Source organism: Rhinopithecus roxellana, chromosome 6 (genome assembly GCF_007565055.1).
Source record: "Rhinopithecus roxellana isolate Shanxi Qingling chromosome 6, ASM756505v1, whole genome shotgun sequence".
Lineage (NCBI taxonomy): Eukaryota > Metazoa > Chordata > Mammalia > Primates > Cercopithecidae > Rhinopithecus > Rhinopithecus roxellana.
The window spans coordinates 126844805-126866934 of record NC_044554.1 but is presented as its reverse complement, the minus strand read 5'-3'; the positions used below and the strand labels follow the sequence as shown (position 1 = coordinate 126866934).

Here is a 22130-nt window from a genome sequence, read left to right as displayed (position 1 = left end):
GAGGTTGGAGCCCTCTCTGGCCGCTTGAGTGACAGACAGGAGAAAGTTGTGGTTCTCCCATGTACCCCCCCACCCCCTTGCAAACCTTCCAAAAATTAAGAGCATTATTTCAAGCGCACGGTCAAAATGTCTCCCAAGCTTTGATTTGGCTGGCCGCCCCTTTTTTTCCCTCCCCTCCCCACTCCACATCCTCTGCGTTTCGCGTGGTCGTGAAATAAAAGTTAGTATTATTAAGATTTTCTTTTAATAATGAAACTTGGAGCTGAAAACTTGCTCCAAAGTTCCTGCGAGACATGGCAACTGAGTGCTGAGAGGCTCTCACTTGAGAGGGGCTTAGTGGTTAGGATAGAGAGCTGACTGGGGTCTTTCTCGAGGCCAAAGGGCTTTTTAGGGTTCTAGGCTCCATCTTCCCCCACGGATCCGGCCATTTCTGTGGGCTCCTGGGTTGCTGAATGCACAGGGGCACGCGCACACACATACAACCTGGGAAGCAAATTCTCTAACGAGTTAGTCACATCATCAAGCCTAGGAACACAAAAACCGCTGTGGGTTCCTGTTCCTCCGGCAACAGCGCGCAGACGCTTTAATTGCCGCAAATTGTCACTCTGTCCCCTTTTCATTTTCTCGCTCCTTCGTTTATTTTTAGTACACTTCAAATGCCTACACATTTCCCTAGTAAGGAGAGCGCGGAGCAATTATTGCCTCTGCCTTCAGGGCCTGCTTTGCCAATCACTGAATGGGGATGGAGTAAACAGGGCGAAAAGCGAGGTGCGTTATTGGTTTTGCCTATTTCAGTCGAGGACGGTAAATAACTCTCCCTACCGCTCCACCCCTCCTTCTTTGCTGGATCCCAATTATCTGGAAGAAAGGAGATGCATCCCCCTCCCTCCTACTCCCCATCACACCCCACCCCATGTGCGCCAAGTTTTACTCGAATCCAGCAAATCCCGTCAGAATTGGCTGGTTCCTCAGAGATTAGTTAGAAAGAGAATTCCACAGGGACCCAACTCTTAATTCTGTATTGAATAGAAAGACCCATCCTGGCAGGCACTTTTCCTACCCCTACGCAGGAGCATAGGGTCTTTTTTCTTTGAGGGCTACTTGGGAAATAGAGGCCCCCAGGCAGGTGATAGAGAGGCCCCAGAGGCCCCTTCTCCATCAAGGCAAGCTTTTAGATTGGTTTGGAGCAGTTCGGACTGTTAGATCGGATATCAATTGACATTGCTGTTGTTCTCAATATTAGGCAGGAATTCTTAAAGGAGAACTTTACGTTTCACGGTGAAGTGTCTTGAATACTACTGAGGTCCGTTCTGCACCCTACGGTTTCTTTTCTCTGCTTTCATGAGACAAGCAGAGCAGTCTGGGATGGGGAGGGAGGCAGGTGTCTGCTGCAGTAGCCAAGGGGGAGGCATCAAGCGTCCTGCAGATGGATCCGAAACAAATCAGTGCGGGATTAATTTGTGTGTCCACTCAATTGTCCCCAACTGCAAAAGCAGCGTGGGCCGCGCTTGCCAGGGCAGGTTTGAGTTACTTGCTTGACCTGGACGCGAGGTGTTGGCCCTGCCCCGGCCAGGGCTGGCTGAGACCTGGGACCTGGGACCTGTCAGGCTCCAGGGCCGGCTAGTAGGACGTTTTAAAGGAACGCAGTGAATATAAGCTACTTCACTCCCCCCTTTCTCTCTCTCTCTCTCTCTCTCTCTCTCTCTCTCTCTCTCTCTCTCTCTCACACACACACACACACACACCTCCTATTTCTTTTTTATGAAAATATTTACAAAAAAACCTAATTTCAGATCGTGGAAGTAAATTTCATGCTAGAATATATTTTACAAAACATGTAATCTTTCGAGGCCGGAAGATGTTTAATTAAAACCATACTTGACAAGTTGAGTTTCAAAGCGAAGTCACACCAGTGCGGAAGGCTAATTCGTATTCAAGATGTAGCCTGTAATTCAAGTTGTTTGAAAACGCCAGCCAGGGCAACGTGCAGCTAGCTCTGCTTGCTACCTGCCCAAGCGCCGGTGGACTCCAGAATCCTGCGCTTGGAACAACCGCCACCTCCCCACCCCCAACCCCGCCCCTGCCACGCTCAGCTGTCAGCTGCCCTACGGTGCACAGGCTTGAGTTAGCTCCCAGGTCGAGAGAGAGGGAGAGAGTGGGAGAGGAAGAGAGAAAAAGAGAAAAAGAGAGAGAGAGAAAGAAAGAAAAGCTTCCTGGAGCACCTTTAGTGTCCTTAAAATAACTTCCGCGGGGCGGGGGTGTGGGGGCTAGGCACGCGGGACTCACTGGGGGAGCAGGGGAGCAGGGGAGCAGGTAGGGGCAGATGGAAAAGATACCTCCTGGAGGCTCAGTGGGACTGATGAGGGTCCTCAGCCTCCTAGTCTCCTTCTTGCCTCCTGGCTGACCCATGCTAGAGGAAAGGGAATTCCCCCGAAGCTACCTTCAATCCTAATGACCCCAAACATGGGGGGTGGGGTGGGGGATTGTTCTGCCCATCTGATTTGTGGGCACAGCTCTGAATCCTCAGGAAAAGGCAGCCTCTGCACAGTAGACTGCGTGTCTGCAGTCATTGTCCTCAATAATTTCCCTCTTTAACCTCCTTTGCTGTTTCCTATTAATTTGACCAATCTTAAATCAGAGGGGCTTGCTACGTGGCGAGGAAATGCTCCCAGGTCAGTGTGTGAATATATATATATATAGTTTTTAAATCAACTAGCCTTGCTGGCATAGGGTGCTAATGGCCAGCCATGACAGTGGAGAATGAGAAGAAGCCAATGGGAGGTCAGCACAAATGTGAGACAAAGAGACTTTGCAGGGCAATCTAGGTGGGAGCTGAAGGTGCCTTCGAACAGCAGCTCCAGAGCCTGAAGTTGTGGCCAATGATGGGTTCCTGGTCACTGTCCAGAGCCCACACTGCAGTGTCCCTCTCTAGAACCCCCAGCCTGCTAATCTTTTCTTCAGAGATGACAGTGAGTTGTCATCAAAGTTAGCCTTATGGATGATCTGAAAGCCTCCTTAGAAAGAGACCAGGACATGAATTTGAGACTTATGTTCATTCAATTTTGCCTAAAATGCTTAAGAAGCAAAATTTCTTCATTTATTCCAGCCACTTTTAGAACAAGGAAAGACAATTTTGCTTTAATTGAGGACTGTGACAATTATTGATTGGCTATTGGACCTTTATTATGGTCTATATTTCCTTTCAAACATACCATTATTATCCTATTCCTTAAAGCACAAAGAGAAGTCTAAGAAAAAGTGTTCTAAAATCCAAAGTGTTCAAGAACTATTTTAGATAACATGGCTATCTCATTTTGCAGCCTTATAAGATTGAAGCCAACACTCTTTTGATTGTATTGGGCCAGTTTAGAGAAAGTTTACCTTTTTCAAAGACAATCCCAAAACACTATTGTGAGGAAGTTTGTCATTCTATACAGAAACTACCAGCTGGCTTTTCTGAAGGTTCAGTAGGTATCTCCTTCTTTGAAAATAGACATGGCTATTGGAAGCTATATGCTTACATGATATGTGATGTTAATACTCATTGGTCAAATAATATTGATTTTAGATGAACAGGTAATGCCTTGAGGTCACTTTTTAGTGTCTTGCATTTTAGAGGACTGGGGTGGGGCTCTGGTTCACATTCTCAAAAAAGAAACAAAAAGCCATGTTATAATCATAGGCCTGGAGGGTGACAAAGACCTAGAGACAAACAGAGGCATTGCTGAGGTGCTTTTAAGCATGACATTGTTTAAGCTGAGTACCAAAATGTATGTACTTGACCAAATGTATTCGAAGCCTAATCCTACATCAGAGACTTGTGAATTACACAAAAGGGGATAGGAACTGCAAATGACAATCCCCACATGTTTTATTTCAGTAAGAACAAATGGTTTTCTTGTCACAGAGTATGAGCACTCTTAGGGATGCTGGAGGCCCATGTGTAGTCAGCAATTCTGGCGGGAATATATAGTGAGAAGAATATAAGGTGGTTGGTTGGTAATGGTCAGAATGGTGCTGCAGCAACGACAGGGAGCAGTCTTGGTGTGCAGAAGGGGCAGAATGGGTAATAGTTCCCAGCTGGCCCACCCTTTCTGTAGCACCAGAGAATCAATCTCATCTTTCCAGCCTCAGAGCATGGGTGGAGACAAGAGGCTTAGCCATGGTGGTGATTCATGCCACTTCTCTACCTTTCTCTTTTCTATCTTTCTAAAATTAGCAGCACTTCACAGAGGAGGGAGCTAACACATGGCTCTCACCCCAAAGACACTTTGGTGTCTGGGAAAGGGAGAGGGATGGAACACAGGTGTTCTAGTTTCCATCTCCCTGGCCAGCACGTGTGACTGGGGATGAGGTGGAGAAAGAGCAGGTTTGGGTTGCTTTCTCAGTATGGGTTGTTTTCTCAAGCCAGGCCTGCACAGGTAATGTTTCTGCTTTTGAGGCACATTTGGTCAATGAAGTAGGTGTGATTTTCATGTGACAGGTAAGGCTCAGAGAGCTTCAGCTTTGGCCCAAGCCTCAGGGCTCCGAAGGCAGCAGTCCCAGGATTCCTTGACTTCCTGCCAGGGCTCTTTAAACAGCCCCCTCTCTCCTGCCTTCCAACTTTTTCTTAAATTCCGAATACTTTAACCCTTGCTTGTAGTAACGTATTTGTAGTTCTAAACCGTGTCAATTTCCTACAGAAATCTTCAGTGTCTAGGCAAGAATCAATACTAAAACACTCTTTCTTATTTTTAAAGGGGGTTTTAAAGGCCTATTGTGGGGAAACCGAGATGTCAATGTGACCTGGAGGCGCAGTAGGAGCGAAATTCCATTGGCGGCAGCGGCAGAGTCTGGGCTGCGCCGGAGTTAGCTCACGTGCGCGCCTTATCAAGCAAATCCGACGACCCCGGGCATGCGCACTGCATCCCTCAGGTACCCGCCTTCGTCTGGTAGTAGGGACTAAGACTTCCAGATGCGCAATAATTAGGTTTCCTCATTAAACAAAGGTTTCCCCATCATTCCCTCCTCCCACCGTTCTCAGCGTGGGAGCTCCTCACCAAAGCAAACTGCTTACCCGTCTCCCCCAGCCCCACCTCCAAGTCCCCGACCCTACTTCATCTTAGGGTCCATTTAGGGCCCTCTGCCTTCCTCGCCATCATTTTTTTTCTTTTGACCTCCTATAAAGGATATTAAATTCGAACTTTCCCCTCGTTTTAGGTCCCCTTCCTCATCTCTCCCTCCCAAAGTTAAAAAATTCCCTACCGATTAATCGATCCTGTGTGGGAAGAGGGCTTCAGCACCGCCGCTCCCTGGACCTCGGCCCGCCCCGCCCCTCCCTGGCCGTTTCGGTTTCATGCCGAAGTGCTGAACTTAGGTGTCCCAGGAACTCGACGGGCACTAGAGCTAGTCGTCGGCCAAACCCAATCCCCCCCATCTCCAGGCATCAGCCTAGGCCGCTAAGAAGCCCAATGCGGGCATCTGTAGCCCCTAGACCACCCCCAATCCCAGTGTAGGGGGCGCTGCTCTTCGATTCTCAGCTCCCACCTCGCGAAGGAGCGTACTACGCAGGGAAGGAAGGGCTCCAGGAGTGTCCTTTCAACTCCTCCAGAACCCCCTGTGCGGGCATGGGGACCGCAGGGATCCATCTCCTCAGAGCGGGAGAATGTCCTTTTCTGGAAAGAGATTTCAGTAGGCGAGAAATAGGCACCGTTACTTTCGAAGTCCCCCGCGAGAAAGCTCGGTGGCAAGGTTTGCAGTTGAGCCTGACCCGCGCTCGGCATCGCGGCGAGGACCGCGCCCACACGCGCTCCTGCAATCGCAGTTAGCTCTTTCTTCCTGGTAGAAACAGGCATCGCTGCTCCGGCTTTCAATTACTCTCAGCTTACCTGCAGGGCGAACCGATTTGTATTTTTCCACCAGAAACCTCCTGTCCCGGATACCCCCAAACTCCCCCTTCCCCCTCATCCAACCTTAATCAGGAGAAGGGAGAGATAGGGGTTTGATTCTCTGATATGACACGAATAATTGTCGCATCATGTAACTTCCTACATCTTGGTTTTAATTTTCAGTGAACCAAACAAAGATATTTGCAATTTTAAAATAAGCACTCGATTTAATAAATGGGAACATTGTGCAGGGAAGACTGTGCTCCCCCCGCCCCCCGGCCCCTTCAGAAGACGTTATTAGCTCTGACAGCATGCCGCTCAGGTTTGCGGAGAGGATTTTGTAAAGGGATGACAGACAGGAAGGCCAGCAATCATGGGCTCCTTGGGCTGAAGCTTTTTTTCTTTCTTTCTTTCTTTTTCTTTCTTTTTTTTTTTTTTTTTTATCAGAATGTTCTGTTCGATGCCATTTATCCTTGATGATAGAAAATTGCGCTGTTGCCAGGACGCTGCTGCTGCCGCTGAAATAGAGGGCAGGAGCCACATTTCCATTTTCCGGCTTGAAAGCTATTCAAATGAATTTGCGGGGGGGGGGGGGGGGGGGGGGAATCTAGCGATAAACAAATGAGAATAAATCGAGTTCCCCTTTCCATTCTTTTTCTTTAAATGGGTAGCTCTTCATTTCCGATATAAAGATTTTTGTTCATCAGTGTTTGTGAATATCTGGGAGATAGTGTAAGCCAACGCACAATTTATTTTGATGCTCTTAAAGTGACTAACCACATAAACATTTAAAAAGAAGTGCATGTCTAAATATATATAAAGTATAAGAATTATATATACATAGATCATGTACATAACATACCTTCACACAATTCCAAACTACAATGAAAGATAAACTCTTTCAGTAGCGTTTCAATTCAATATAATTTGCAAGCATTGCTGGCTATTGATAGTTATGGACTTCTTACTAGTTGTGGATATACAAGTATTGCTAGACAGGATAATTTTTAAGGCCCTCCTCCCATGTTATGTATTTCAGGATACTATATAATTTAATTACCCTGTACATCTTAACTAATTAAAAAATCATCTCTATTAAGATATACAGATATACAGATAGATATAGATAAAAATTATCCTCTATTATGTGTCTCTTTGAAGTTAATTTTCCAAATTTACCTTATACGTTTTGTTTCTAAGTTAGGAAATACAAAAGAGTTGGTATGCTGTAACTCTAAAAATATGAAATAGAGGCTGAACCCTGAAGCCTGTGCTTCCCTTCCTTAAAACTTAGATTCTTTGCAAGTTGAAAAAGATTATGTATTGAACTCAAGGGATCACATCCAAAACAGGACATTTAAAAATGAGATCTGAAAAAATACAACCTATAACACACACACATCCTCTCTCTCTCTCTCTCTCTCTCTCTCTCTCTCTCTCTCTCTCTCTCTCTATATATATATATATATATATATATATATTCTGTCTGTCTCTCTGTCTCTCTTTTCTCTCCCTGTCTCACTCTCTCCCTCCTTCTCTTTCTTTTTAAAATAAGCTCAGGTATATATAATTTAATCCATTTCAAAGACCTGAATTCTTAACTTTAGAAATCTCAGATTTGTTCTCCATACAGTATCCTGTACAGAACTGGTGAGTTGATTTCTGCACTTGGAAACCTCATAGATATTACATATTAATAAAGATCCAACCCTAAAATCTGGGTTTGCTTCTCCCTTGACACACACACACACACACATCTATATATACATACACACACACACACTCATATATACACACACATTAGCAATGTCTTGACAGAAGCTGTAAAACTTATGGGGCCCTCACTGTGTTTTAATAATTAAATAACTGTTATTAAATTATAACACTAACGTTTTGTTTCAAAGTTATACAGGCTGTTAGGAAATTTTCAATGATATAAAGGCCTTTAAGACGCAAGGACTAATTGTATTCGCGATTTCAGATAGTAGTTTAAGCTTTAAAAAAAATCCGACATTTTAAAACTTTACGTTTTTTAAATAAAGCGTGGATCCCTCACTACTATGATTTTAACTACGTGACTGTTTCCCCGTGATAGGACACCGCTGGGCACACCAGGGCTGCACAGACAATAACAGTATAAAATTAGAAAGAGAAAGGCAGAGGGTGAGTTGTTATTGATGTTCCGAACTTTTCCAATAGAATGTTCAGGCGACTTCTTCTAGGAAGCCACAATTCCTAGTTACAGGTTCCGAACAATCCTCATTATGGATTCCGAACAATCGTAGTTCAGCTGAAAATTTCCTTGTTAAGAAGTTCAGCATAATAATGAGAAAACAGTTGCCACCATCAGATGAAGCTAAATAATGCAAGGAAATGGTCCAAGAAAGTCCAATTTGCTTGTTTGTTATGGTGAAAACAGTTAGGAGGCGAGCACAGAGTATGTAGGTACTGAGATTCTGTCTCCTTTATTCTTGGCCCTGGGAATTGTGTTCTGGACCAGAAGCTCCACCATCCAACTCCTTCTCCAGTTGAGGCAATTCACAAGGTTCTTCCGGTGAATTTCCCCTTCAGGTAGGAACTTGGGGTGGGCAGTGGGAGTCCGGCGCCGCCAGGACCGCAGAGGCGAAGGTGTAGGTGCTGGGTTGCTGCTGCAGGCGCTCCAGCACGTGGGACCCCCTTCCCAACTCCCTAGAAAGAGCCTGACTCCAAGCTCCCCGCATCCTCCGGCTCCACGCGGGACTGGTATAAGGGATGTTAGGAAAAAGTAGGTGGAACCTCCTTGGGTGCCAAGGCAGGGGTTACGCAGCAAGGACCCCCAGTACCCCGGCGTGAGGTAGTGTAGAGACCTCTCTCCCTGGTCTACCCTGCACTACCTTCAACTCAGGTCACCTCTTGGGCTTTGGCCAGGAGTACCGAGGACAGGTTTAGAGTGTGGCCTCCAGGCAGGGCAGGAGAGGAAGGGGGAGGAAATGGTGAGAGAAAAGACAGGGCGAGTGCTAACCTAAAAGAACTTGGAAGAGGGAACAAGAGGAAGTTGTCCGAGAAATTCCGTACCCTGTGAAAAAGCAGGGCTCAGCTGGTTGAATGGGCTGCAGGTGTTGGGACTTCTTGTTGTATGGGTGTCTTTGTGTGGCTAGGCTTGCAGAGTTGTGGAAAAGTTGAGCTTTGGGTGGAACTTTATAAGCCGAGAGTGGAAACCGTAGGGTCACATTCCGGGCTGAGAAAACCTTCACCCCCCGCCCCGCGATCCTGTTCTCCTATAGAGTACTGAGTCCAAATGAAACTGCAAATTGGGCTACACTGTGGCGCGCCCTCTTCTAGGTAAAGCAGGTAAAATCACAGTCACGTTTTTGGAGGAGGGGAGCTTCTCCCTTCCCAAGTAGTGTGTATACTAAGCATTAAAAATAAAAACGATTTTCTTTTCACCTTCTGAGATCCCAGGAATATGGGACTTGCCTTTTCTTCAACAAAAAAGCAAACAATTCTGAAAGGCTGCAGAAACACTCACCCTTTAGGGGTTCCAGTATCCAGGAATGTAACATGCAGTGGAAACACAAAAGCTCAACATTTTGATATTTTAAAATATTTCTCCCTCTTTTAAATCCTGCTTATAAATGCCTGGTTGTAGCAACGTGAAAATGCTTTCTTGTGAAAACATGCAGCAGGGTTCCCTTCCCTTTGCATGCATACTAGCAGCTGCAAAACATTCCAAATGAGCTAAAAGGTCATTATGGAGACTATTAATAAGATGGCATTCAGTGCTGGCCTCATCAACCAATCGAAAGTCTGCCCCAGAAAATGAGAAAAGAGAAAGCAACAGTACTTACAAAGTACTCTAAATTCTGTATTGCCTTCCAAATCCCAAATAACTTTTCATTGTTAGCTGTCCCTCGTGCTATTAACCCACCCCACTCAAGTTCAGTTTCCCCTGTGTTCAAGGGCTGCATTTGTACTTATTTCTTAAGTCTCCAGAACTCTGAGATGTGCAATGCAAACAGTAAAGAATCACATTAATCCTGCTTTGATCTCAGAAAGGAGATCATAGCAGAAATCGGGTCACCACAGAGATAGGCGCTGCTGTGAAAATGAGCTTTCGTTTTTTCTTTTTATTTATTTTTTTCCTTCAAGATATCTCCCTTGGCTTCAGGACATTCATTGCTTGCAAACTGGAGAATTGTCAATATGAACTAAGAATAACTCGTAATTTAAAAGTGGGACAATTAAGCTTCTTAGAGCTGTTTTTTGTCTTATAAATCTAGATACTGGAGTTAATGTACTCACCATGTCTATTTGGTTATTTACATAAACACATTGGACCATATTCCAAATATATGCCCCAAACACAACCTCCACAGGGACTTAATTGCCTAAAAAAAAAAAAAGTTGTATTTTCTCTGCTGCCTTTTACCCTGGAGTCCTGTAAGCATAGAATAATGTAGTTAATCTGCTTAGATAATTTAAGACTTAAAGATTAGAAGGCCTATATTGACAATTTCAAAAATTCAAGTCTGAGTGCTTTGGCTAAGCAAAGCTTAGGAGATGACAGGTGTGATAAAAGAACTGCCAAAAACTAGACTTTATTAAAACTAAAAAGTGTGATGTTTTTGTGGCTCTGAAAGAAATGATTGTTATAATGCTCACTCAATCCAAATGTGTCCATAAACAAACAACTACAGGGGTATTTTATTTTATGCTACCTGATATTTATACACAGAATACAGTATTTCTCTCTGCTTGCATATACACATGCAGATAAATTTTATAGTGCTTTTCAGCCCACATCCCATATATATAAATATAGTTAATCAGTTAGTATAGTTAGTATAGCCGAGCTACATTCTCAACACAAGTGATGTGTGCATAATCATAAGCATTTGTGCTAAACACACATCCTTCCCCTCATTTCCCAATTTGCTGTGGTAGCATCAACATATCACAGGAGGCTACTTATGAAGTTGTAGCTGCCACCCAGCTTTCTTCAAAATTTGTAGATTGGGAGGAGCACATGAAGATATCTGAATTTGTTAAAAATGCTATTCTCTTTCAAATTATTCCAATTGAAGTTGATTTTCATTTAACCTCAATGGGCCAGTCTTGATGACAGCCGAAATCACACTGACACCAAGGCTACCCAAATGCTTTTACTTGCAGGACAAAATACATTAAACTGCTTTGCTTCAAATCTGTCCTTTTGAAGTGATTTTAGACCTGGTTTGGTGGGAGAACTCAAGTGGGAAAAGAAAGTTTAGGGAGAAAGAGGGCAAGGAGAGGAAGCAGGTGAAAGAGAACCACATGAATAGAAAGTAGGGGAAAGAGAAACCTTTTGTGGCCATAGATTATGTACTGTGAGTTGTGGAGGATATTTTCACATTCAATGTCTGCTCTCACTTTAGTGGCCTTCATTTTTTTTAAATCTGTTCTTCTAAATCTGCTGCCATTAAAGTCAGGTTCTAGAGAATATGTAGTGGAAGCAACCAAAATATCCCTTTAGGAGATGTTGAGAATATGTTATTGGATACAGATACACAAAGCATTGCATTAAGTGTCCCAGAATGCTTATTTTGGTGATATTTAGCTGAAAAATGTATTTGCTCATATGAGCTGATTTTTGTTTTGTCTTACTTGTGACTTAATCTCTTTCTACAGATTACTTTATAAGCTGACTTTACCCATATTTTGAAGTGATAGATATTTTCTTTCCAGAGGAGCAACAAATGTTGGTTACTTTTTGGTCCTTAAAGATGGCAGTAAACATTCCATCTTAATTATATTTAGAGTTTTGTTAAAAATTTTAATCTTTTCAGTCCACTGTCTTCCTTTTATCAGTATCCCAAAAGCCTGGCATTTCATATGTGTGTAAGGAGAGAGAATAGACCTCCTTGTCTTCTTAATTAAAGTTTATACAGCTTGGAGAAAGTAGTAATTTTCTAGAAAATTAGATCATTTTAGATCACTATAGTTCCACTCTTCTTTCTTAAATATGGTTCTAAGCAAATCTTGCCCTTTAAAGACCATCAAGTAAAAAGCAAAGATTGCTAGAGAAGTATTCTGAATTTAAAGTACTTAGATTTAGAAATCTGACCCTGCCTCTATGAGAGTAGGTATAAATGATAAATCCTACCCTGTATGTATGGTGTGACAACCCATGTTGGTTTCTGTATCGCATATCAGAGTGACACATGACACTTCCCATCCCTGCTTATTGGAAACAGCATCATTTTAACTTCTCTCCTCATTATGGGGGTTGTGATTCACATGCACAATAGGTCCTTCTTAAGTCATGATTCCTTTTCTAAACAAGATAGAAACCAAATTTAACAAGGACATAATCAAGGTATTGAACCAAAGGATTTTTTAAATGACCGAAAAAAGGAGTCATTTTCACATTTAAAAAATGTTATGCTTGCTTTTAGGAGATTCACCCAAAAGTTTTTTGTGGCTTTTCATTGCCTACAGAGGACAGACAAGCACCACTGGGACGACAAGCACCACTGGGGAGGCAGTTAGAGTCTAGTGGCGGCGGGGGACTTTAGAGTCAGACTGCTGAAAAATCTTCAGTAAGTTATTTTACTTCTCCCAACCTCAGTTTCTTTCAGTACAATTGGAATAATAATAGAACTGGTTTAAATGGTAATGGTAGAATTAAATGAGACAAATGCCTGTAAAATGCTTACCAAGATGCTTTGTGAAAAGTAAATGTTCAAAGAATGCTAGTTAATGCTTACCATTAGCTTTAATGTAATGTTTAACAAGGCCTTTTAGTTTCTACTTATGCATATACTATCCCCTTATTCTGGAAGGCCCTCCCTGGTTCATTGCCCACCTGACTGACTTCTCACCTCTCCAGCTCAACTCAAGTGACATCAGCCCTGGGGAAATCTCCAATGCTTGGAATTAGGTACCTGTTTTTATGCCTCCATAGTGTCCACTGCTTATTTCTTTTACAGCATTTTGCAAGTTTTTTTTTTTTTTTTTTGTATTATACTTTAAGTTCTAGGGCACATGTGCACAACATACAGGTTTGTTACAAATGTATACATGTACCATGCTGGTGTGCTGCACCCATTAACTCGTCATTTACATTAGGTGTGTCTCCTAATGCGATCCCCCCCCCTCCCCACCCCACGACAGGCCTGGGTGTGTGATGTTCCCCTTCCTGTGTCCAAGTGTTCTCATTGTTCAATTTCCACCTATGAGTGAGAACATGTGGTGTTTGGATTTTTGTCCTTGCAATAGTTTGCTGAGAATGATGGTTTCCAGCTGCATCCATGTCCCTACAAAGGACATGAAGTCATCCTTTTTTATGACTGCATAGTATTCCATGGTGTATATGTGCCACATTTTCTTAATGCAGTCTATCATTGATGGACATTTGGGTTGGTTCCAAGTCTTTGCTATTGTGAATAGTGCCACAATAAACATATGTCTTCATGTGTCTTTATAGCAGCGATTTATAATCCTTTGGGTATATATATACCCAGTAATGGGATTGCTGGGTCAAATGGTATTTCTAGTTCTAGATCCTTATTGTAATTGTTGCTTTATTAATCTGTCTCCTTTTATAAACTATAAGTTGTAGCAAGCACAACATAATATTTATATTTCTCAGAGCTCACAACTGAGCCTGATGGATAGTAAATAATATATGTACACTGAAAGAATATATATTCAATTTTTCTTTATGTTTTGTTTACATTTATAAATAAATTGCAACTGGATGGATTCTTCTGTCTTTAGCTTTTTCTAGCTAGTATTTCTCAAGATGAGTGCTCAACTTTGGGAGGTTAAGGCAGGAGGGTTGCTTGAAGCCAGGAGTTTGAGTCCAGCCTGGACAACAAAGTAAAACTCCTGTCTCTACAAGAAAATATATAAATAAATAAAATAAAATAAGAATTAGCAAGCATAGAGGTGTGCATTTGTAGTCCTAGCTACTTGAGAGGCTCTCTTGAGCTCAGAAGTTTGAGACTGCAGTGCGCTCCGGCCTGGGTGACAGAGCAAGATCCTCACCTCAAAAAAAAAAAAAAAAAAAAAAAAAAAGAAGAAGAAGAAGAAAAAAAGGAGTGCTGAAAGGATCCTGTTATTCTCCCTGAGTAACTTTATGAAGAGGTTTGATTGTGGGCTCCATAATGAATTCTTGACATTTTCAGGACAAACTATTTTTGGTGATTTTCTATCTTAATTGAAGAACTTATAAACATGTTGGGTTACCTGTCCAATCCTTAGACATTCTATTGTACTATTCAATATATGGCTTATGTATCTTTGTTGGATGGTGATTTGGATTATCTACTTGAGTGCTAATAGGTTTCAACTACCACAATGTCCTAGCCAAGTGGGCTTCTAATGAATCCAGTTATGTCATCACATATTATAGTTAACAGGGATTGCAGGGATCATAAACATTTCAAAAAGCTATTTAGATGTATTTCACTGGCATCTTGGAAGCCTACAACTGTTGAACAGAAATACATGGAAGGCCTCACTGTCTTAGGCTTATTTGAGGGAAGACCAGTATAAATTATTATATGTCAGAATTATAAAATATTGTAATCTATTATATATAACATATTTACATAAGCCAGGGATTAATATTCTGTGGCCAACACTCGTAACTGGATCTGCTTTAATTAGTAGGCCAGAATTCTTTGTATTTATTCATTAATCATTAGGAACAGTTGTTACTGAAGTGTTTGAAAGCAGTCTATTTCCTTAAGGAGATTAATCACCCCCTGCAAAGCCAATTTAATTAGATCTGTAAACTCTCTTCCACCAAAGGGAAAGTTAAGCCAATTCCCCAACTTGGAGTTATCAAATGTTTCAAAGGCACAAGGTGTAAATTAACTAGGTTTTCCTGGAATAACTTAATAAATATATGTGTTAAGTGATAATAATGATGATTCCTGCTGTTCTGCTCGTGTAAACCATAATTAATGTTTATAACCTTTTCCCTAGCCCCCTTGAAAATTAAGTTAAGCACTACAAAATTACAAAAGAAAAAATAAATTTTACACCATTGTGAGAACATTAGAATTTCTATTAATGGTGAAGGGCTATTCAGGTTTTCAAACTAAAGAACAGAGTAAATATTTTGATTTGGTTGCAGATTCAGAGAATGAACTTCACAGAAAGTTATAAAAAGAACGTGGGGAGGGTCATGCAAGTCTGTTTTCTTACACCCAACCAAGGCACTCTGAAGCCATGATAGAACCTATACTGCTTGACATCCAAGACAGTGCTAACCCCATATATTCCCATGAAGGATTTGAAGTGGCTTTAATAACTGACATACAAGACAAAACAAATATTTTCCTCAGCCCACTCTCACTTTAGATTCAAGCTATGGAGTTGCTCACAGCAGGCTAACCAAGAAATTTCTGCGAATGGAACTGATCATTAACTGGTTTTATTATTAACACAGAGAGCATGCATAAAAAACTCTTGATTTCTTTTTCCTATGTAGGTAATGTTGGTCCAGGAAAAGACAACCTCTTTCCTCTTTCCAAATATCAAAATTAGTTTTTGTCACATAAACATGGCCTAACTAGTCCATCTATCAACCATAGTTAAAAGATATTCAAACAATAGTCTACAACTTCTTTTGGAAGCCTATTCCTTGTGGTTGCTGAAAGGATAGTGTGAAAACTTTATTGTTTCAGATTGGACCTCCCAAGCTTGACTGTGAATTTTTATGCCTGAGTATGTAAAAAACTCCAAGAAAAACACAGCCCAAACCACCACATTTTGCTTGCTTTCAGGTTCAAACCCTATAAAACCACCACATTTTGTATGGTTTCCACCCCAAACCATAAGTTGGCATGAGATCTCACTAGACGTTCTGCTCAGGTCTAACTGAAATGTTTACCAACCTTGACAACGTTTTTTGTGAACTTGTCACTTATTTGGAATGCAGGTGAAACAAGCTGAGTTCCCAGCAATAGTTGCCTCATTTTGATTTCTTTACCCTATCCCCACCACCCAACTATGGACATGGGGCCACTTTGTTGTCCTCGGTTAATCATTGTTACTCCTTCTGTGACATTCTGCTGATGCTTGCCTTGGACCTTTCTAACACTTTTCTTCCCCTCAAAACTTACGTCTTCTGTGTATCATTCTCCCAGGTTATGGACTTTTTTTCTTTTTTTTTTTTTTGTGAGATGGAGTCTCACTCTGTCGCCCAGGCTGGAGTGCAGTGGCATGATCTCGGCTCACTGCAACCTCCGCCTCCTGGGTTCAAGCAATTCTGCTGCCTCAGCCTCCCGAGTAGCTGGGACTGCAGGTGCATGCCACCACGCCTGGCTAGTTTTTGTATTTCTAGTAGAGATGGGGTTTTACCACGTTAGCCAGGCTGGTCTCCATCTCCTGACCTCGTGATCCACTCTCCTCTGCCTCCCAAAGTGCTGGGACTATAGGCATGAGCCACCGAGCCCAGCCTCAGGTTATGGACTTTGAAGCTAATCAGATAAATCAGTTTTGCTAAGGTGTTAATGAGATTTCAAAATTCTTAGGGAATGCACAGGGCATTAGATTGTGAGTTCCTTGTGGCAGGCATGGTCTCTTGCTGACAATTTAGAATTGCCAGATAAAACATGAAATTTTTATTTGTGAATTCTGACAACCCCATGACCATTTTATCTTCATCTTCTAGTAACTCCCACACAGTAACTGCTCAATAAATACTGATTGAAAATGAATACATAAAAGTAATGGACTATATATATATATTTATATACAAATAGAATATATATATTCAAATGGAATATATATATTCAAATTATACACACACACACACACACACATATATATGTCCTTTGATTCTCCCTAAATCATATTACTTAGGGAGCTGAGTCACCTTGTAGGCCTACTTATATGATTGCAGGCTCCTGAGTCTTGTTTTTGATGGAGATTCAGGTACGTGTGATCTTTGACTTTTCTTGCTTCTGTTGTTTTCTTGTGATCATTGTTCTAGAGGAGCATCCATCTTCCTTGGAGGAGTCTGTAGACTAGAAAGGGATGAGAAGGGGAACACCTGCTATTGTCTCACAGTACACGAAAGGAAGAGCAATCGTGAAAATTCGTTTGGGAGACTTTGAGAGAATGGAGAAGCTAAGTAATCACATCCTACTGTCATTCTCTCTCCACTGGAAGTGGGAGTTCCCTTGATAACTACAAATAGGGGACTCTTCAGAGTCCACAGGGGCTGGGAGGGGAAGTCATAATCACAGATTGGGCTGACTTGAATCTCTTATAAATAGTTCTAATGCCCCCAAAGTCATAATCATGAGGATTCTTAAGACCTCTGTGGAAGGGGAAAAACTGTGTGGCATGTTTATTTTATAATTATGTTAAATTATCAATTACATTTATCATTGCGACTGCTGTAAAATCATAAGGATATTCTTATGTTAAGAGCTAGGGGCCATTAGACATAAAGACAGTATTGACTTTGTCTTCATTTGTTGCATCTATTGTTTTTTTCAATAAGTTCCCGGAACGTTTCCAATATTTTTTTATACCTCTCCTTTGGGGCAGTCAGTATCTTTTGGAAAAATGAGACTTGGAAAATAGAGACCTTAGTGGAGAAAGTGCTTATGCTGTAGGGACCTCTTGAACATATAATGTGTTTGTATGTTATCTGTTTATTTATAGCTGTGACTAAAGTTCATGGTTGATATATTTTCATGTATTGGTTGCCCCTGAAAGGCAAGGGAAATACTTTAACCTTGAGACAAACCAGTTCTGAGCTAGACTGAGCCCAGAACGTACACTTCCACATACTAACGTACTCAAATTGTTTTGTAAATGGATTATCTCTGCCACTCGTTGTTTTTTTTTTTTTTTTTTTGAGATGGAGTTTTGCTCTTGTTGTTCATGAGAGTGCAATGGTGAAATCTCGGCTCACTGCAACCTCTGCCTCCTGGGTTCAAGTGATTCTCCTGCCTCAGCCTCCCGAGTAGCTGGGTTTACAGGCATGTGCCACCACACCCGGCTAATTTTTTGTATTTCGTAGAGATGGGGTTTCACCATGTTGGTCAGGCTGGTCTCGAACTCAAGACCTCAGGTGATCCACCCGCCTCAGCCTCCCAAAGTACTGGGATCACAGGCGTGAGCCACTGCACCTGGCTGTCTCTGCCACTTGTTTATCTGATTTCTAGAATCTACTTCTGGCCTCAGGCACATTGACAAACAGAGGAAAACTATTTGCCATCTTGCTACTGAATTCTGTTCCTGTAACAAAACAAGGTCAAAGTGCTTTGAAGGCCCATCCAGGAGGAGTACTTTCAAAAGTATAGAAGGTTGGTTTTCTACATATGATAATTGAAAATGTGGGTTTTGTAGTCAATTTTTTTTTATCTGGAATGGAATTCTGGATGTCCTTTATTTGGTTGGAATCGACTTTCTTTTGTTCTTCTAGGCTCCGGTTTTCTAGTATGTAAAGGGGAGGTAATTACTGTATCTACTGTATAGGGTTGTTGTTAGAATTAAATGACCTATTTCGTGGTGAGTCTAGGCCATATATAGTAAGTGGTCAACAAAAGGTAGTCATGATTGTTTAATATCTGGAATAGAAGACTTTTTAAGTAGAATCTCAAAATGTTTCTGTCCAACAAGTACACCTGTGTGGCCTGGATCTCACTTGTGGGCCATGATGGGAAGTGTGGCAGTAATGTCCCTGTACCTGGCTGGCCACATTCCTGGCCCCTCCCTTGAATGTCCAGTTTCTGGTTTAACTGGAAGTTGGAAGACAGAGTTAGAAGACTCTTGCACCCTCTGAGATAGCCAGGGTTGGAGCCTGGTGGAAGGTGGGTGAGGCCTTGTTGGTGCCAACCCAAATTGCCTTTGACCTTCCCCACTGCTCCTCCTACCCAACTTTCTGAGGGTTGTTTGGGGGCAAATGTAGTCCCAGCCCTGCAGAGGTGATGGTTGGGCCCACTGCCTGGGGCTCTGCTGGGCTCCTGGCCCTGCCTTCAAACTTCTAGTGCTCTTCTGGCTCAACCAGAAGTTCAGGTGTGAGGTGGCCTAGTGTTTTGTGTTGGCCTAGGAGAGGGGTGGAGAACAACACTTGAGCAATTTATCTAGAGGCACCCTGAGGAATTTTTTTTTTTTTTTTTGGTGAGTGGAATTTTACTTCATGCCATTTGTCCCTTTTACCTACTCTGAACTCTTCTTTTCTCTTCTCTTCTCTTCTCTTCTCTTCTCTTCTCTTCTCTTCTCTTTTCTTTTCTTTTTTCAGACAGAGGCTTGCTCTATTGCCCAGGCTACAAGTGGCATGATCTCAGCTCACTACAACCTCTGCCTCCTGGGTTCAAGTGATTCTCCTGCCTCAACCTCCCAAGTAGCTGGGATTACAGGCATGCACCACCATGCCTGGCTAATTTTTGTATTTTTAGTGGAGATGGGGTTTCGCCATATTGGCCAGGGTGGTCTCGAACTCCTGACCTCAAGTGATCCACCCGCCTTGGCCTCCCAAAGTGCTGGGATTACAAGCATGAGCCACTGCACGCAGCCTTACACTGAACTTTTAATGGATTCAATTCCACTAGGAGCATAAAGGCCACTGCATATGAGTTGTGGAAAGAAGAGATTGGAGGAAGAAGGAAGAACTTGAGATGGGTTCCTCCTTTCAACCTTCTGTCTCCTCCTACCTAGCATCTTCTCCCTTTTAGTCTTTCTAGAATGTCCATCTGTTTTTGGCCATTGCAGAAAGAAGCTGAGCTTTAAAGGTGTAGGAGTTTCAAAATTCTTGTCTCTTCATGTTTGCTCACCTTCTAACCCTGTCTTATGTTCCTTCTGCTATTCTTTTTCTTAGAGCATAGGAAAGGGGAGCTTTTAAATTAATACTCAAAGCATGCAAAAAAATAACTTCAGAAGAAAATGAAAGAAGGGAGATGAGGCTAGTAAAGTAAGGGAAATGGAGAAGAGAAAGAGGAGGAAGGGTTAGCTTCTAAATTCCAAGTCACATTGATATGGAACAGGCAAGGCCTCTCGTCTTAAACTTCAGAAAAGGATCTGCTGAAACTTGATAGAAATGGAAAGGGAAATCCTTCGGGTGGGGAACCTCCAAACATTAGTAGTGATATTGAACAACTCAAAGTATTGAGCAACTCTGCAGGCTACATGCCTGAAGATCACCCATGCAGATAGACCAAAAGGATTAGAATTATCTGTTGATATTAATATTTATTGACATCTAGCTAGTATTGGTAATTTTAAGTTTTAGATTAATTTCTTTGGTGATAGCTATGATATATTTTATAGAAAAGAATTATATCTATAGGCTTGCTATCATAGGCTCTATTTTAATTAGCATTAATTTAATCTACTTATTTTATTTTTAGCACATTTGAAACATTCACTTATTCTAGGAAACTCATTGCCAAAAAGATGATTCCTGTATGTATGGCAGCTATACATTAAGGAGGAGTCTCCCAGAATATGAAAAAGTCAACTGACCTAAATAGTAACTATTACAGGAGCAAGTATCTTCCTATATAGGATTATATCATTTATATGAATTTATATAATAAATTTTCTAAATGCTGTTGTAATGGCAAAAGACTCAGCTTTGAAAGAATTTCAGGTGTTTCATGTCTTCAGCAGAGGGGCAGCCACCTATAGCTGGGGGGTGGCCACAGTCATCTCCATGCCTCCAGTGCTAGCCCAGTGCTGGGCACATAGAGGCACCAGTGTTTCTCAAGCCAAACTAAACTGTGGTGGAAAATAGTGAGGGGGAAATTGTGAGGAAGGGTTATTTATTTGTTTGTTTGTTTTAGCATCCTTATTACCTTGGTGGTAGTCTGGTTTAGAAACCTACTCTGATTTTTTTTCTTGAGACTAAGCGCCTAGAATATTTTAATTAAAAATGTGTTTTGCCACCATTTGTTGAGCAGTTATTACGTATCAGGCCCTTAAATATACTGGGTGCTTCGGACTCTTCACAGGTGAGATTATTTAATGCTCACACAGCCCAGTGATGTGGTAATCTTGACTCTGTTGTACGCAGTGCCTCACTCCACTGCCAGGGCTCAATACATCATAAACAATAGCAGCAACAGCTGCGAGAGGAATCCAAGGACAAATTGGTTGGAATAAAGCAAAACAGGGCTTTACCATATGGGAGATATATCTAAGATGGATTTATTAGATGTAGGATGATTTTTCTTGTAGCCTAAGGGCTTTCTGGAGGGAACCTGAAATCTTTTCACTATGCCCACATCATTGCCAGATGTGGATACAGTGAAACTGACCGTATCCTGTATGTGTATCTCTGTGTGTATGCATGCATAGGTGTGTGTGTGAAAGTGGCAAATTCTGGTTCATATATTGAGTTTCAATTAATCTTACACTCACTTTCTTATGCAAAAATTTCTTCATGAACCTTATAAATATGCAGTAGAACTCTGCCCCCCCACCTTCCATATGTGAATAAATTCATGTTCACCAACATGTAAAACCAATGACAGTAAAATAATGATAAAACATGGTTATTTCATAAGGGACCTGGTTGGTCTTGTATTCTGATAGTAGGATGTAATGGAGTCCTCTACAAAACTTTAAACGTTTATAATGATTATTGACACCATTAATCAGAATTTGCCATGTGAACAACTCAGGGATCTGTTGTATTAAGCTGTCATGTGGTTGCAATCATACCTTTTAACTGCCATCAGAGGTAACTGTCAGCAACACCATATCTGCCCTCCAGTCTATTACAGCTTCAGTTCCCCAGGGCTCCATCCTGAGTCCAGGGCGATTTGTATGGTACAGTAATGACCTGCTGATTCTCTGCACAAAAGCGAAATCATACGCTGTTCAGGCAACACAGTGATTCCACACAAAAGCAAAGGACTGTCTGGTGTCAAAATAATACCAACTCTTACTTTGATAAAGGTTTTTAAAACTGACTACAAGGTACTATTTGGTGGTAAAGTGTGTAGCAGAAATAATGTTTATTTAAATAACAAATTGGCAGCAGGTTAATTTCAGGAGTGTGTGTGTATGTGTGAAAAGGATGCTATTTAGATAGCTATTTCTGTTCTGATGTTTGGTTTTAATTTTGAAAGATATAAAAACTATTCAGATATTTCAGTTGGGTATTTATTTGTGTTGGTGATTATTAACATACATTTTAAATGATATGTCAAATTAAGGGTTTCTTAATAAGCTTTGAAAACATGTGATGAGCACGATACTGATCTATCTACCTGTTTTTCCATTGATTTATCTCTATGGTGTGTCTTAATAAGCAGGTTTGAGGCTGTAGGG

At 41.7% G+C, this 22130-nt stretch overlaps 1 long non-coding RNA gene across 1 annotated transcript in view; it reads left to right on the top strand.

Annotated features, from left to right (window-relative positions):
* The window catches only part of LOC104662289, a 46051-nt gene that overhangs the window by 13877 nt on the left and 10044 nt on the right, over positions 1 to 22130 (top strand). The window contains exon 2 of the long non-coding RNA XR_747967.1: positions 19099 to 20325. This is a non-coding gene — a long non-coding RNA (uncharacterized LOC104662289). The remainder of the gene's footprint in view (positions 1 to 19098; positions 20326 to 22130) is intronic.